Source organism: Crotalus tigris, unplaced genomic scaffold (genome assembly GCF_016545835.1).
Source record: "Crotalus tigris isolate CLP2741 ecotype Arizona unplaced genomic scaffold, ASM1654583v1 scf7180000017648.698776, whole genome shotgun sequence".
NCBI lineage: Eukaryota > Metazoa > Chordata > Lepidosauria > Squamata > Viperidae > Crotalus > Crotalus tigris.
The window spans coordinates 557,155-572,502 of record NW_024096540.1 but is presented as its reverse complement, the minus strand read 5'-3'; the positions used below and the strand labels follow the sequence as shown (position 1 = coordinate 572,502).

Here is a 15,348-nt window from a genome sequence, read left to right as displayed (position 1 = left end):
TCTTAAGTAACTCCAAGTGTTGACTTCCGCTGTCAGCAGCTTCAGACTAGCTACACAAATGCAGCCAGTCTTTCCCCCACTGGTTTGGAGGGCTTTTTCGGATCAAACGGGAGGGCTGCCCCCCCCCATGATCAATGAGAGTCCCCTCCTTGCTTTCCGCCTCTACGGGGTGACTTTTCACTTTCCAGGGTCCCCAGCAGGGTGAAACCAAATGTGAAAGATGGAGCCTCATCTTCCTATGTCTGCATCGCCACGACGTCAAAACTGGAAGCCATGAACAGATTTTTGAGATGGTGCCTGGGCAGCAATTACTTTGCCCATAGAACCAATCTATCAATTTATTTCGTACATGTCAGAACTCATTTCTTTGTTGGGGTGGTGGTGGTTTTGTTCCTTTTGGGTTTTTTTCTGTCTGTGGATTCTGTCATTCTCCTAGGGGGAAGGGGGAGGCTCCAGAGACCACATCTTTTCTCCTTTTTGCTTAGCTACAATGTATCCTCTGTGCCTGTCCTATCTGCTTGCTCTTTGAACTGTTTCCCCTTGATGTCAACCTGGAACGAGAAAGGAATGTGCCTCCGGCTATTTGGCTTATCTCTCACTGCGGAAGAGAAAGGTGAGAAGACGCAACAACATCTTCACAAGCATGGGAATGGGACTCTGTTCCTACAGTGGATCTAATACCTATGCATTGGCTCGCTTGAACTGACTGGACGAACTGTTGGGGTGGGGTTTGCTTGATGCTCTTTTAACCTATTGATCTGAGCAGGAAACTTTCAGATCCTGCTTTCTATGCCTGCTGTTAACTTCTCCTAATAAAAGTTCCTTTTGGAATGGAAATGTTCCAAGAGTCCTGCTTTCTTGGAACGAGGTTTTGAAGTGGGTCCTTACAGTACCATGTTTCTTAGTAAAGCTCTCATTTTTGTCCAACCATTAATTAGCCAAATTAGTCTGATTTTATCTCAAAGATGTTCACTAAGACACAATACATTTGGTCAGGAACAGTTTATTCAGCTGTTCATGTGCTGTCCATTTCTTTTGTTTATTTCTTTTATTTATTTGCATCTCAATTATTTGAGCCAACTTGAGTTTGTATGTGACTCTCACGTTATTCTTGTGGACTTGAGATGCCAACCATTTCAATCTGTCAGCCTGCCAATTATTTAAAAGATAGCCCCCAAACTGCCTGCTATGTTTTCAGATGTGCTTGTCAGACCATGCCACTGTAATTGGATCTGGTGAGTTTGATAGTAGATCAGTCTTAAATTTTGCTCACAGAGATTGAAAAAATAATTACAGCTGGAAGTAATTAAGTAAGTGCTATTTTAGTATCCTGGACTCATATTCCATCCTAAACTGATCTGGCTCTTGATGCAGTAAAAAAAACCCTGCAATGACAGTCCACTGATATTTATTATTGCACTGCTGTCCTCTGAGGATGATGATGATGATGATGCACTTTATGAGGATTTTTTTCTTTTTCCATTTTGACTTATAACCATTTGTTTAACAACCAGTTACAATGGCACTGAAAAAAGTAATTTATGACTGACCAGTCCTCGCACTTACAACTGTCGCAACATCACCAGGATCATGTGATCAAAGTTTGGGTGTTTGGCAACTGGCATGAATTTATGACAGCTGCAGCATACCAGGATCATGTGGTCACCATTTGTGGCCTTTCCAGTTGGCTTCCACAGAAAAGTCAATGGGAGAAACTGGATTCAATTAACAACCATGTGATTCACTTAACAACTATGGCAAAAAGTTTATAAATTTGAAATGACCTGCCTATTAATCACCTTGCTTAGCTACAAAAATTCTGGTCCCAATTGTGGTCATAAGTTGAGGATTACCTTTTATTGCAATGTGATTAGCATTTCCATGAAAATTAGGAGGCTGTGTCCATAGAGTCCACTGGAGACATGAGCCTGACCCTTTATTATTGTTACTAAAGTACCAGCCTCTAAATATAGACATTTATTTGTTTGTTTGTTTGTTTGTTGCCCATCTCACTGTGGGCTACTTTGGCAACTTACAACAATAAAACAGAAAAAAATATTAAAAAGTGTAAAAATAACAATAGTAAAGGAATGAAACAATAAAAATAAACAGTGAAGGTACACTATGAAATTTGACATTGATCAAATCTAGATAATTAAATCAGCATCTAGATATTAAAATATTTTTTAATGGTCAAACATCTTATAATGCATTTCTGTTGCACAGGCCCAATTTTTCTTCACTAGCTCATCCAAGGCTTTTTTTAAAAAATAACTGGTCTCCAATTTCTATGAGAAGCTGCTTTGTTTACATTAGATTTAGATTCATGCAAAAAAAAATGCAATCAGCAAATGACTGACAAATACCAATAAACCAAAAATGCTATCAACTCAAACATATTCTCACATCAAGAGTCCACATTCTTAATGCATACCATACATCTTGTACATCTTTTTCATTTTCTGTACTAAAAGTATGTTATGCTCATATGTCCTTGTCTCTTTCCAATTTCTCTTTTCCTCAATCTTATTATGCCTTACTTAATCCTACTTGAAATTGGGCAAGAAACAAGACAGCTACCCAATCTGGGGTGCAAATATGTGATGGTAGCTTATTTCCATCCAGTAGTCGACATGCTTATTGCCATCCAGTAGTCATCTAGAAGTAGGCAGCCCAGATATGGTAAGCTTAGGAAAGTCCCACAGTAAGTAAAGACTCTGCATACAGAATTTGCCTTGCCAACCATGCTTCTTCCCCTTGATAGAAGTAAAAAAAAGGTCTTCAAAATTTAATATTGAAAGAGAAATTTAAAATTGAATTTGCTGCAGTGGAAATTTACTGAGTGGAGAAGCTATGATGGGAAACAGGAAAGGTCAACGTAAAGAAAGGATGTAAAAGAAATATGTAGGCAAAAATAGCTGGATTTTAGAGTGGGAAAGGAAGAAGACAACATTTGTAAGAGAAGATAACTAGCAAAACAGGAAAGAACCTGTTTTTGTAAGAAGTCATAAAAAAGGGGGCCAGAACTCAGGCAACTGAGCATGTGCAATTAGTTGTTTAATATTAACTGACACACCTTGCATAAATTATCTCTTAATTTTAATGTACATGTGATATATGATTTAGTATGTAGCAGGAAATATGTAGGAGGCAGTCAGAAAGAGTGTAACCTCATAGTACCTCAGCCAATGGGGAAAGAGGAGGGATGTGGCGACTGGGACAAGGGATGTATAAAGAAGGAAATATTTTGGGTTAACTTTGGAGAGAACCAAGCTTTGATAGCTTCTCTCCCCGCTTATTGCAATAAATAAAACAAAAGGCCTTCACTGTGTCTTGTCTGGTTATTGGTCAGGCGAGCTTGCCTCTGGTCATGAAAGAAAGTGGCCAGGAGCACATAACACCCTGGTGGAAAGTATAGCAAAACAGAAATCAGATGGTCAATCAGGACAATTAAATATTGGTTTTATCATAGCAATCTAATTTCCCTAAATTTTATTTTAAGTGATCCTACAATGCAGATCATCTCTCTAATAGCCTTATGCCACAACTGTTTCCTGCTGCTACTGTACAGCATCAACAGTTAGACTGTGATCTCTTTCACATGCTGCTACCCTTTCTTTCTCTCTACCTTATTTGCTGGTGCAATAGTCTTTGGGATATTCATGTCTTAGAAATTTATCTAAAATGAGGAAGCACAAATGTATATCAACAACTTATGAAAAAGAGATACAGTGATATTCTAAAACTGAGAATATAGCTGAACGTTTGATAAATATTTGGGCTTATAAATTAGAGTAAACATTGAGAGGAATATACTGAGATTCTGGAAAAGGTGCAGAGAAAATGATTGGCTGGGAGCTGCAGGAGAAGGCTCAAAGAGCTAAATGTAGCTCTGATGTAGCTCTGGAGCTGTGGGTTGCCAACCCATGGTCTAGTGAAAAGAAAGACTAGGGGGTGACATAATAGCAGTGTTCCAATATCTGAGGAGCTGCACCAGAAAACATGACAAGAAGCAATGGATGGAAACTAATCAAGGAGAGAAGCTTAAAACTAAGAAGAAATTTTGTGACAGTGAAAACAATTAACCAGTGGAACAGGTTGTCTTCAGAAATTGTGGATGCTCCATTACTGGAGGTTTTTAAGAAGATACTGGACAGCCATTTGTCCAGAATGGTATAGAAACTGCTGCTGGAGCAGAGGATTGGACTAGAAGACCTCCAAGGTCCCATCCAACTCTGTTACTCTTATTCTGTTTTTTTGGGGGGTGGCATTATCAAAATGGTTCTAGGATAGAGTCCTTCAGGGTTCTATAATGTATGCCCATTTTGGCTAAATGGAAGATGTGGTAGAACTGATCTGGGGTCTGGAAGCTGTCAGACCTGAATTGGGAGAAACTCAGATTCATGCCTGAACTCCAAGAGGCTACCAAGTTTGACTCTTGATGGAGTTTAGCTTCCCAGAGAAAACAGGCTGGTTTAGAGGTCCTTTTAGACTTACAGCTCTTACTAGATGAGGAGATGGGACATGGAGAGAAAAGAGATTTTGTATAGCTTCACTTGATGGGCCAGTTGAGATACTGCTTAGATCAGATTGTGCATTTGTCCTTTCAGAAAAGGATTACTGTAATTTGCTGTACAAATTACCCAAATCTGGTAATGCCAGTGAGATAGTATGTGCTGACATTTTGCTAGGCATAGTCAGCAAATATTCATTATCTCATATAGCATTACTCAAAAGTAATTTCACCAATAAAAAGAAGCTGAGAAAAACTATTTTTCTTTTAATATGTACTTATATATATATATATTTATTTTGTTTCTTCCTAAAAATAATTCCTATAAAATCAAAGTTGTCATGTAGTAATAATTGTAAAAATTCCTCAGCAATATATTGTAACATCAAGTAGAAAACCTATTTTAATGATACAGACTTACATGCATGACATGGTCATCATAGCTTAGTATTATATAGTTTTCTTACATGCAGTTCCAAGTGAATATTTTGTTAAAACTACATGTCTTGTGAAACATGTTAAACATTACCAGTGCTATTGGACAGACGAAGTAGAAGAAGATGAATAGAATAGAATGGAATGGAATGGAATGGAATAGAATAGAATAGAAGCAGTGAATGCTCCAACACTGGAAGTTTTTAAGAAGAGACTGGACAGCCATTTGTCTGAAATGGTATAGGGTTTCCTGCCTGAGCAGGGGGTTGGACTAGATGACCTCCAAGGTCTCTTCCAACTTTTATTATTATTATTATTATTATTATTATTATTATTATTATTATTATTAGAACAGAACAGAATAGAATAATCAGAACTGGAGTCGGAAGAAAGAAGAAAGTGGTTTCCATTTCCCCCCACATTATTGTGTGTGAAAAAGAGAAACGGGAAGTTGGTTAGAATATAAGTAGATTGAAATTTATATATAATATAGGTAGTCCACAACTTGCAACCATTTGTTTAATGACTGTTTGAAATTACATTGAAAAAAGTGACTTAAGACTGATCCTCACACTTACAACTGTCACAGCATCCCCAGCATTACATGATCAAAATTCAGGCACTTGGTGACCAGTATTATTTATGATGGCTGCAGCATCTATTTGTGAGCTTCCCAGCCAACTTCTGACAAAGTAAAGTCAATGGGGGAAGCTGGATTCACTTAACGACTGCAAGATTTACTTAACAACTACAGTGATACATTTAACAATCATGGCAGTAAAGGTCATAAATATTTTCAGATTTCTCATTTGCTCCATAGAAAGCTCTTTTGAGTTCAATGGAACTTAAATCTGTGTAAGAATGTATCTTACTGCTGCTGTCAGAAGAAATAATTGAATATCAAATCTTGTCATGCAAATTTTAAGTTGAGTAGTTAGCTGAGTAGAATAGAAGTAGAAAGGTCAAACAACAAAGTAGTAAATACAGAGTCTGCTTATGAAGGGAATAGGAGAGTTCTAAATTAAAAACCAAATGCAGGCCACTAAAGTGTAATGGGAATGCAGTTGGTTGAATAACAGCTGACCTGTAAGGACCCACCCCACGTTGCATCTTAAGAAGATAGAACTCTTGGAATAATTCTTCCAACAGGCATCCTTTATTAAGAGAAAATGGTTGCAGGCATTCTAGACAGGACTTGGGGTCCAAGCTCTCCCATTCAAGGTTTTAAGGGGTTTCCCAGTAGCCCCACCCAATCATCCCCTACTTCCAGCGACAGTCTCAGGCATTACACTCCCATCCCCTTTTCCTTACTGCTGGCTGGATGGAGACTTCAGAGAAAACTACATGAAAGGTAATAGTCCCCTTTGTTATGATTAGGCCTTTTGGTGCTATCCACATTCAGTTCCTTTGAAGTGTACTGAAGGAAGTGAGGGCCATAAAGCCCCTTTGTTCACCCCCTTCCCTTCATCGTATGACAGAATCCCGAGAAGGCAGAAATGGGTTTTTTTTATAATTGATAATTAGAGATGAAATATAATTGGATTCTGACATCCTGCTCCCTCAAATATAAGACAGATCCACCTGAAAGAAAACAAAACAGGTATAAAAGTTAGTCAGGCTTGTTAGAATATTCTGTGTGAAACTTCTTTAAAAGCTTCGGGGCTCTGACATGACGTTTATGGACCCACTCATTTTGTGAGGCAGGGAGGTGTTTCCAGGCAACTAGGTACTGAGTCGCTCCATGCTATCTTCTAGAGTCTAGGATTTCCTTTATTTCAAAGTGTTGTTCGCCCTCTACCATGATTGGAGGTGGTGGTGGGGGGATTTTTGGCCATAAAGCTGACTGATGCTCTCTTTTCAGCAAGCTGCAATGAAAAATTGGGTCTATTTGTCTGAGATTTTTTGGTAATTCTAATTCTACTGTTACTGGGTTTATGATTCTTTTAATTGGAAAAGGCCCTATATATTTTGGTCCAAGTTTTTTACAGGGCTGTAGGGACTTTAGGTATTTTGTAGATAAGTACACCATTTCTCCTATAATGAATGGTGTAGGCTCAACCCTTTTTTATCGGCTTGTGCTTTGTATGCCTGCCTAGCTTCATCTAGTGCTTTTCTAACTATTGGCCAGGTGTTTTGTAGTTTTTCCATCCATTCTTTCAGTGATGGGATCGTTGGTTCGTTTGGGGTTAATTCTGGCATGGGGTTGAAACTTTGACCGGTGGCTATTTGAAAAGGAGTGTAACCTTGTGCTGGAGTGGACTGCATTATTGTAGGCAACTTCTGCAGAAGGGAGTACGTCTGCCCACTCGGTCTGCTGGAAACTAAGAAAACATCTTAAATATTGCTTAAGTACAGAGTTCATTTTTTCAGCCCCCCCCCCAATTTGATTGTGGATGATGCCTAGATGTCATTCCCTGAGGGATAAAAATTTCTTCCAAAATGCAGACGTAAATTGCACCCCCGTCAGAGATGATGCGTTGGGGTGCCCCATGCAATCTGTAAATGTGCTGGATGAAAAGTTTTGCTAAGGCTTTTGCGGTGGGAATCTTTTGGCAAGGGATAAACTGCACCTGTTTGGAAAACAAGTCCGTGACCGTCCAGACAACAGTATTCCCATTGCTTTCTAGCAATTCCACTATAAAATCCATGGCTATTTCTCTCCAGGGGCTGAGGGATTTCCCACTGTTTGTAATAGTCCTGGCGATTTTCCTTGCACCCTCTTTGCAGTCGCACATTTTGGGCAACTGGCTACATACCTTTCTATGTCCTTTTTTATTGATGGCCACCAAAATTGCCGTTTAATTAAGTGTAAAGTTTTTACAAATCCAAAATGCCCTGCTGATTTTGTGTCATGGCAAAGCTGCATGAAAGTGACTCTTTGGGTTGTTGGTATATATAACTTTTCCCCTACCCAAGGCAACCCGTCTCTCATTTTGCACACATTTTTGTTTTTCTGGAACCATTCATCTGTTTCCAAACTTTTTCTGAATTCAATTCCAGTTTGGCTGTCCAGTTGTGGTTTTAATTTAGCTTGGGTTCTGGTGGTTACTGGTGCTGCCAGTTGTGACTCTGCCATCATCGGTTTAGAGTCTGTGGTTCGTGCGCTGTTATATTGGGGCATGCAAGATAGTGCATCTGCCAGGAAGTTCTTTCTTCCTAGTAAATGTTTGAGCTTATATTGGAACTGGTGAAAATGCTGGGACCAGTGGGCTTGTTTGGGATTGAGTTTCCTGGATGTTTTCAGGGCTTCCAAACTTTTGTGATCAATCCACACCTGGAAGGGGATTTTGTTGCCTTCCAGGAACTGTCGCCACATGAGTAATGCCCAACGTATCCTGTATGCCTCCTTCTCCCATACGGGCCAGCGCTGTTCTGTTTCCGTGAGTTTCTTGGATGTATATGCACAGGGTTGCAATACTGCATCACCATTTTCTTGTAATAGAACAGCCCCCACTGCCACATCACTTGCATCTACCTGTATTACGAAGGGCTTGTCCATGTCTGGGTGCCTTAGTACTGGTTTGGCAGAAAAAAGTCTCTTTAGTCTTTCAAACGCTGCTTGGCACTCCATTGTCCATGTTAATGGCTGGCTAGGTTTTACTGAGGATGTTCTCTTCGTTTTTAGTAAGTTAGTGAGGGCAAGGCTATCTGGGCAAATAAGGGGATGAATTGGCGGTAAAAGTTTGCAAAGCCCAGGAAACTTTGTAGTTGCTTTCTTGTGCGGGGTGGTGCCCAATCTAATACTGCTTTGACCTTCTCTGGGTCCATTTCAATGCCCTGGGGGGATATGCGATAACCTAGGTAGTCTATCCTTTCCTGGTGGAATTCGCATTTTGAGAGTTTGGCATATAGGTGGGCGGCTCGCAGTTTCTTTAAAACTGCTCTGACAAGGTTGACATGTTCTTCTTTTGTTTTGGTGAAGATAAAAATGTCGTCCATGTAAACAAGGACCCCCTTTAACAAGTGCTCCCTTAGAACATCATTAATTAATTGCATAAAGACTGCAGGGCCCCCTTGTAATCCAAATGGCAAGACTTTGAATTGATAGTACCCCATGGGGCAGTTAAATGTGGTCTTCCATTTGTCCCCTTCCTTAATTCTCACGTGATAGTAAGCTTCCCTTATGTCTAGTTTAGAAAAAAAAATCCCTTTTGAGAGGTGTGACAGCATGTCTTTCATGAGGGGCAGAGGGTATAGGCTGCTTTCACTGATTGTATTCAGGGCCCTATAATCTACGCATAAGCGTAAAGAGCCGTCCTTCTTCTCTCTAAAGAGGACCGGGGGAGCCACTTTAGGTTTGGCTGGCTCAATGAACCCTCTCTCTAGGATTTTTTTTATGAATCTTTCCATTTCCTCCTTCTCCTTTGGGCTCATGGAGTATAATCTGGGCTTCAGGAGTTTTGCCCCAGGCTTGAATTCAATGGCACAGTCTGTGGGTCGGTGGGGGGGGGGGAGCTCATTCGCCCTCTCCTCACTGAAAACTTCAGCAAGGTCTCTGTATTCCTCTGGTATTTCTAGTAGTCCCTTTTCCTCTCCCATGGATGCTTTTTCTATTCTTGATTCTGGTAGCCCCCCTTGGGGTTTTAAGTCCATAGGGTCCCCCTTCGGGAATTTGATTTCTGTCATCCTCCAATTTACCCAGGGGTTCCATTTTTTTAACCATTCCATCCCTAGGATCATTGGGCATTCCATGCCTGGGGTCACCACAAACGTTATGTCCTCCTCATGTTTGCCCAGGGAAAGGTGTATTGGTAGAGTGGCTAGGGTAGCTGCCCCCCCTGCTATGGATCCATCTAACTGGCCAAATGAGATTGGTTGTTCCAGTCTCCTCGATGGAATGCCCAGATTCCCCACTAGTGTTGGGCTAATGAGGCAGCGGGTGCAGCCAGAGTCTATTAAGGCTTTCACCTTCACGGCTTCGGGCATGTGGGGGATTAATATAGTCACTGTCTTGAAGATGGGTACGATGCATCCACTTACCAGGGGTTCGCCCTCCGAGCTGTCATCTGAGGCGTCCACACGCCCTGCGGTGTAGGCTGGAGTTCTTTCCCCCTGATGAGCAGAGGTGGGGGGTTCCGCAATTTCCATCATTCTCATGGCAGTTTCTTTTGGCTTAGCTGAAGACTTTCCGGATTTGTTGATTGGGGATCTGTCTGGGTTGTGCTGGGGGGCTTTGGAGTGGCATTCTACAGCTCAATGCCCTTCTCTTCCACACTTGAAACACCCCATTTGCTTCTTGGCTGTAGCCAAGGATTTCACTGGTTCGTGTGTCAACTCAGGCGGGGAACGGCTCCATTGTTTTCCTCGGTGGTGTCTCTTCAATATGTCGATCTCTGCTTCCTCTGCCAAGACGTACCATTCCTCAAGTTGGTGTGGGTCCCCTCGGGGCAGGCAAGCATCATATAGATCATAATTTAGTCCATCTTTGAAATGGCTAAGGAGGATGTCTTCTGGCCAGTTCAGTTTGCTGGCAATGGCCCGGAATTCTTGTGTATATTCAGCCACCGGGCGTTTGCCTTGCCTCATCGTTTTTATCCTTTCACGGGCTTTGCGATCAGCCACGGGGTCTTCAAATCGTCTTCTCAGAGAGGACATGAAACGGTTGAAGTCGCTGAGTTCTGGGGCATTGAAGTCATGCAAGTTCATCACCCAATCTGCAGCTGGTCCGTCCAGGGCAGATTGCACGATCTGGATGCGGGCTTTGTTGCTGGGGATGTCCCGCCCGTATTCCTCCATGTAGCCGAGGACTTGGGTTAGGAAAAACCCCAAGCGTGTTGGCTCTCCTTTGAATTTCACCTCCAACGGCAGACATCATGGAATGGATTGGTGCCTCTGTTGCTGGGGGTAGTGTCTTCTGTCCAGATCGCCATCTGTGGTTCGGTAGGGGGTGGGGACTACTGGATCAGCAGATGTCCCCGGGGCTGCAGGTTCCACTTCCCCCTCGGTGTCTCTCCCTTTGCGGCTCCAGGAGCTGGGGCAGCCGTAGGGCTCAGGATTCTCCTCTCCTAGGGAGCTGAGAATTCTCTTCATCAAGTCAATAGCTTTGTCTAGGATCCAGTCTGAGTACGGTGCCCAGCTTTCTCCCTCTTCACTTGCGTGCAGGGATTTCTCCATCTCCTGCTTCCATTCTGGTTGCTTGGTCCCCCGTCTCAGGGTCACCTTTCTTGATTCCTTTCCCCACCCACTTTTCTTTCCAACGCCCATTGACCAGCGAGGCTTGTGATCCCGTGTCTCCACTACTTCTTCCCCTGAGGAATCTGACCTCTGGGATCCCAACATCTGGCAAGGTTCCAGTTGGGGCAGCGGCTCTCTTTCCAGGGAGTTTTTCCCCTTTCTTGCTCCATTGTCTGACATGGTAAATTTTTGCAAAATCCCCCGGCAAGGGTCTCCCTTCCAGGTGGATTAATTTTGCAAGTTCTGTCTAATGTAAGGACCCACCCCACTTTGCATCTTAAGAAGACAGAACTCTTGGAATAATTCTTCTAACAGGCATCCTTTATTAAAGAGAAAATGGTTGCAGGCGTTCTAGACAGGACTTGGGATCCAAGCTCTCCCATTCAAGGTTTTAAGGGGTTCCCCAGTAGCCCCACCCAATCACTCCCTTCTTCCAGCGACAGTCTCAGGCATTACATTCCCACCCCCTTTTCCTTACTGCTGGCTGGATGGAGACTTCAGAGAAAACTACATGAAAGGTAATAGCCTCATTGTTATGGTTAGTCCTTTTGGTGATACATACATCCAGTTCCTTTGAAGTGTACTGAAGGAAGTGAGGGCCATAAAGCCCCTTTGCTCACCCCCTTCCCTTCATCGTATGACAGAATCCCGAGAAGGCAGAAATGGGGTTTTTTATAGTTGATAATTAGAGATGAAATATAATTGGATTCTGACATGACCTTTTCCTCTCCTCAGCGGGAAAATTGGTGGAAATGTGTAGAACAAAAGTCTATTGTAGAAAAAATTATTTTCTAAGACACCAAGAGTGTATTCTTCCTCACAAGTAGATTGTGAGTTGTCCTAATAGAATTTGATGACAACCATTATTAACAGGTAGAGTTTCCATTGATGGAATGCCTGATACAACTTGATGATGATGACAAATTAAGATAATGGACAAATCAATGCCAATCTGTAATGTAAGATGCAGAAGAGATAAGACTTTATGTATTGTTATGAAGCTACTGGAATTGTCTGATGTAACTTAGATAGTCTGACCATTTTTGAAGGATGAAGGACCTACCAAACTGTATGTTGTCTCAATGCTTCACAGCTTCACACAAGCCCTTTGGAAGCAGAGAGCTTTTAGAAACCATCTAGATATAGAAGCTTTGGTTGAAACAATAAATATCAGAGAAAAAGGTACACAGAAATGTATGAAATGAGGAGAGATTTCTTGATACAGGGCAAGATGATATTCCTATCAAAGTGGTAATAATTAGAGTGTGACCTGAAAACAGGAAAAATACAACTCAACTTATAAATCATATGGTCAAATAGTTTCAAAATGATGCAGAGTGGCTTTTATTAGAGAGGAAAGCTTATATACAAGTGCTTGAAGTTTTCAGAGCAATGAAAATAATAGAAAGACAGCTATCCCATGGTACTGATTGTTGCCACAAAGAATATAATAATCTAAGTGGAAACTATGTTGGAAAATACATTTCCTAGACAGGAATGCTAAATATGCAAATCAGGCTTGTCTTTAAGCTATGGGAAAAGTGAGAGAAAGAAGGCTTGAATTTAAACTAAGATATGAAGGAGCTATGATTTCACACTTTTAAGGGGAAGCAATTGTTACAATGTCGTAGTTGCACAATAAGGAGATTTTACAAGACTTGCCTTGTTGAATGTTTTAGAGCAGAGATCCTCAAACTTTTTTAAACAGGGGGCCAGTTCATTGTCCTTCAGACTGTTGGGGGGGCAGACTATAGTTTGAAAAAAAATAATGATTATAGAACAATGTAAAATCAAGTATAAAATGAAAAAATGAAACAAGAAAAATGAATTGGTTAATTATTGAATGAGTCTTTAAGTGAAGAAAATATACAACACTTCCAGTGAATCCACACATGTTTTGTTTGGAGATGCAACTGCAACTGCGAGATGAGGAGAGGAAAGGGGCATGGCCGAAGCGCAAACACACACTTGGGTGCACGAGGGAGAAACTGAGAAAAAACATCTCCTCCCACCAACTTGCTGTCCTGCCATTGGCGCCATTGGCCGCCATCCACCCATCTTCTTCTCGCAATTGGACGGCTTGTCTGGGAGGTTGAGGCAGGCCGGATAAAAAGACAGGGTGTATGTACAAGGGCTGTAGTTTGAGGACCCCTGTTTTAGAGGGTGAGAACCTGATACCAAATCTTCTCACAATTGTCTCAGAAATCAAGCCATTGAAAGTTCATAATATATCCTGGTACAGAAGTACACAACTAGAAGCCAGTTGTCTAACAGACAAAATGATACTTTATCATGGAGAATCAGTGTTGACTCCTGTTGATTGCCTACAGATTCCTACAGTTTTCTTGGCAAGATTTCAGAAGTGGTTTGCCATTATCTCCTTTTTAGAGTTGAGACTGTAAGAATGGCCCTAAGTCTGCCAATTAGCTTCATGCTTAAGGCAGGACTAGAACTCAGGGTTTCTAGCCTGATGCTTTAACCACTATACCTAACTGGCTCTCTCATCATACATTTAAGGGGAAAAACCTTAGTATTGTGGAGAGGCCAAACATCTACTATTATGCAAAGGGAAAAGTGATAGTAGGGAATTACAGATGCATGAAAGTATATGTCCTAGAAATCTACAAATGCTAGCCACTTCCCATTCTGTAAGGAGGGAAAGATGGAAGCAAATCAGTATCATCCTGAAACAAAAGTTTTTCAAAAAGAAGTTCAGATGGCAAACGTTTATCATAGATCCTTCTTAAGAATGATAAAATAGTTACAAAAGAAAACAGGAATGCACTCCCATGTCAATAGTTTATTTCTATGGGAAAAAAACATATCATGTACTTTCTGGAGGGAGAGAAGCAACAGGGTGGCTTAGTGTAGCATTTGTCCAGAATTCAATATGATAACACATTTGTTAAATTATGGAATTTCACATAATTTGAAACCTCAACATATCTTGAGTGCAGATGAGTACCATGAAAAACTGGATCAACCACTGATTCCAATGGCATCAAACATACATCCTAGTATAATAAGACAGCACGGATCTTATTAAAATAGCAAAAAAGTACACATTAGGAACAGAATGAGCAAGTATGACCAATTATGATTTTGGAAAGCTTGAGATAGGATGAGCCCTTAGTTTTAACTACTTTGCTGTACAAAAGGATAGTCCAGAGGAGTAAAAATTAAGGGGAAACTGTCTTGAATATCTCCTTCTGAGATTGACTCCTGTGCTTGAAGAGGAACCAGTGAGGACTGGGAAATATGAACTGCAAAGTCTATCAATAGTGGAACTGGCAGTAGCAGGATGGGGAAAGATTATGTAGAGAAAGCTCATGCTGCTGGAATAGGAATCAGAGCTGCATTAAACTTTCATCTCTCTTTTTCTTTTGACCTTTTGTGAAAATTGTTTAGAGCTCTTAGAAGCCTTTGAATCCTTAGTAGATGATTTCCTCAGTACAAAAAATAATATAGCAAAGACTTGGGAGAGATAAGTTGAGTAATCTGTTGAAGAGATGAGGGAACTGCCATGGTAGGAGATATGGGCAAAGGCAAGAATGGTACAATCATTTCAGAATCTGTTGCCTTAAAATTTTCTGTTGGCTTGTAAAATACAATGGTTGAAACATTGTTGGTATATAAGAATGTGGGGGCAGCAGACTTCCGGTGTGATCAAGCAGCTACGATGGCTGCTTTTCACAAAGCAGCCTGTTCCTGGGTTCTGTAAAAGCCGCAGGACTTTTACAATCAGCTGTCCTGCGGCTTGAATCTCTTCCCTGGGAGAAAGGGGAGAGAAGAGCTGCTCAGGTAAGAGCTCCCCTGGATCCCCATAATTTCAGGGATCGGAGGGAAGAGCTCCCTCGGAGTCTGAGCCAACTCCGCACTCCAGGATGTCTTTGTCCCGAAGTTCTGGGATGAAGCAAGGCGCCGCTCCCACATCTGCTTTTTTGGGGGGGAGGCTTGTGAGTATTTAAATGCAGACGGAGCAGACCAGGAGAAAGTGGATTTAAGATTGATTGACTTTAACTCCTGCAAGCATCTTCTCCCCCCTTTCTTCTCTTTGTTTACTTTCCCTTTTGAAGAAAGGGAAAGTGAAAGAGAAAATGGCGACTGTCTTTCTTGTTTGACTTTGCAACAAAGTTAAAAGTTTATGTTTTAAATATAGAGGCAAGCATTTTGTTCCTCTTTATCTTTTTTTCCCTTTTTTCTTTCTTTTTATTATTATTTAAAGA

The 15,348-nt window shown here is 41.3% G+C and overlaps 1 protein-coding gene across 1 annotated transcript in view; it reads right to left on the bottom strand.

Annotated features, from left to right (window-relative positions):
- LOC120304766 (gamma-aminobutyric acid receptor subunit alpha-2-like) overlaps positions 1-15,348 on the bottom strand; it is a 211,418-nt gene that overhangs the window by 124,058 nt on the left and 72,012 nt on the right. The window lies entirely within an intron of this gene.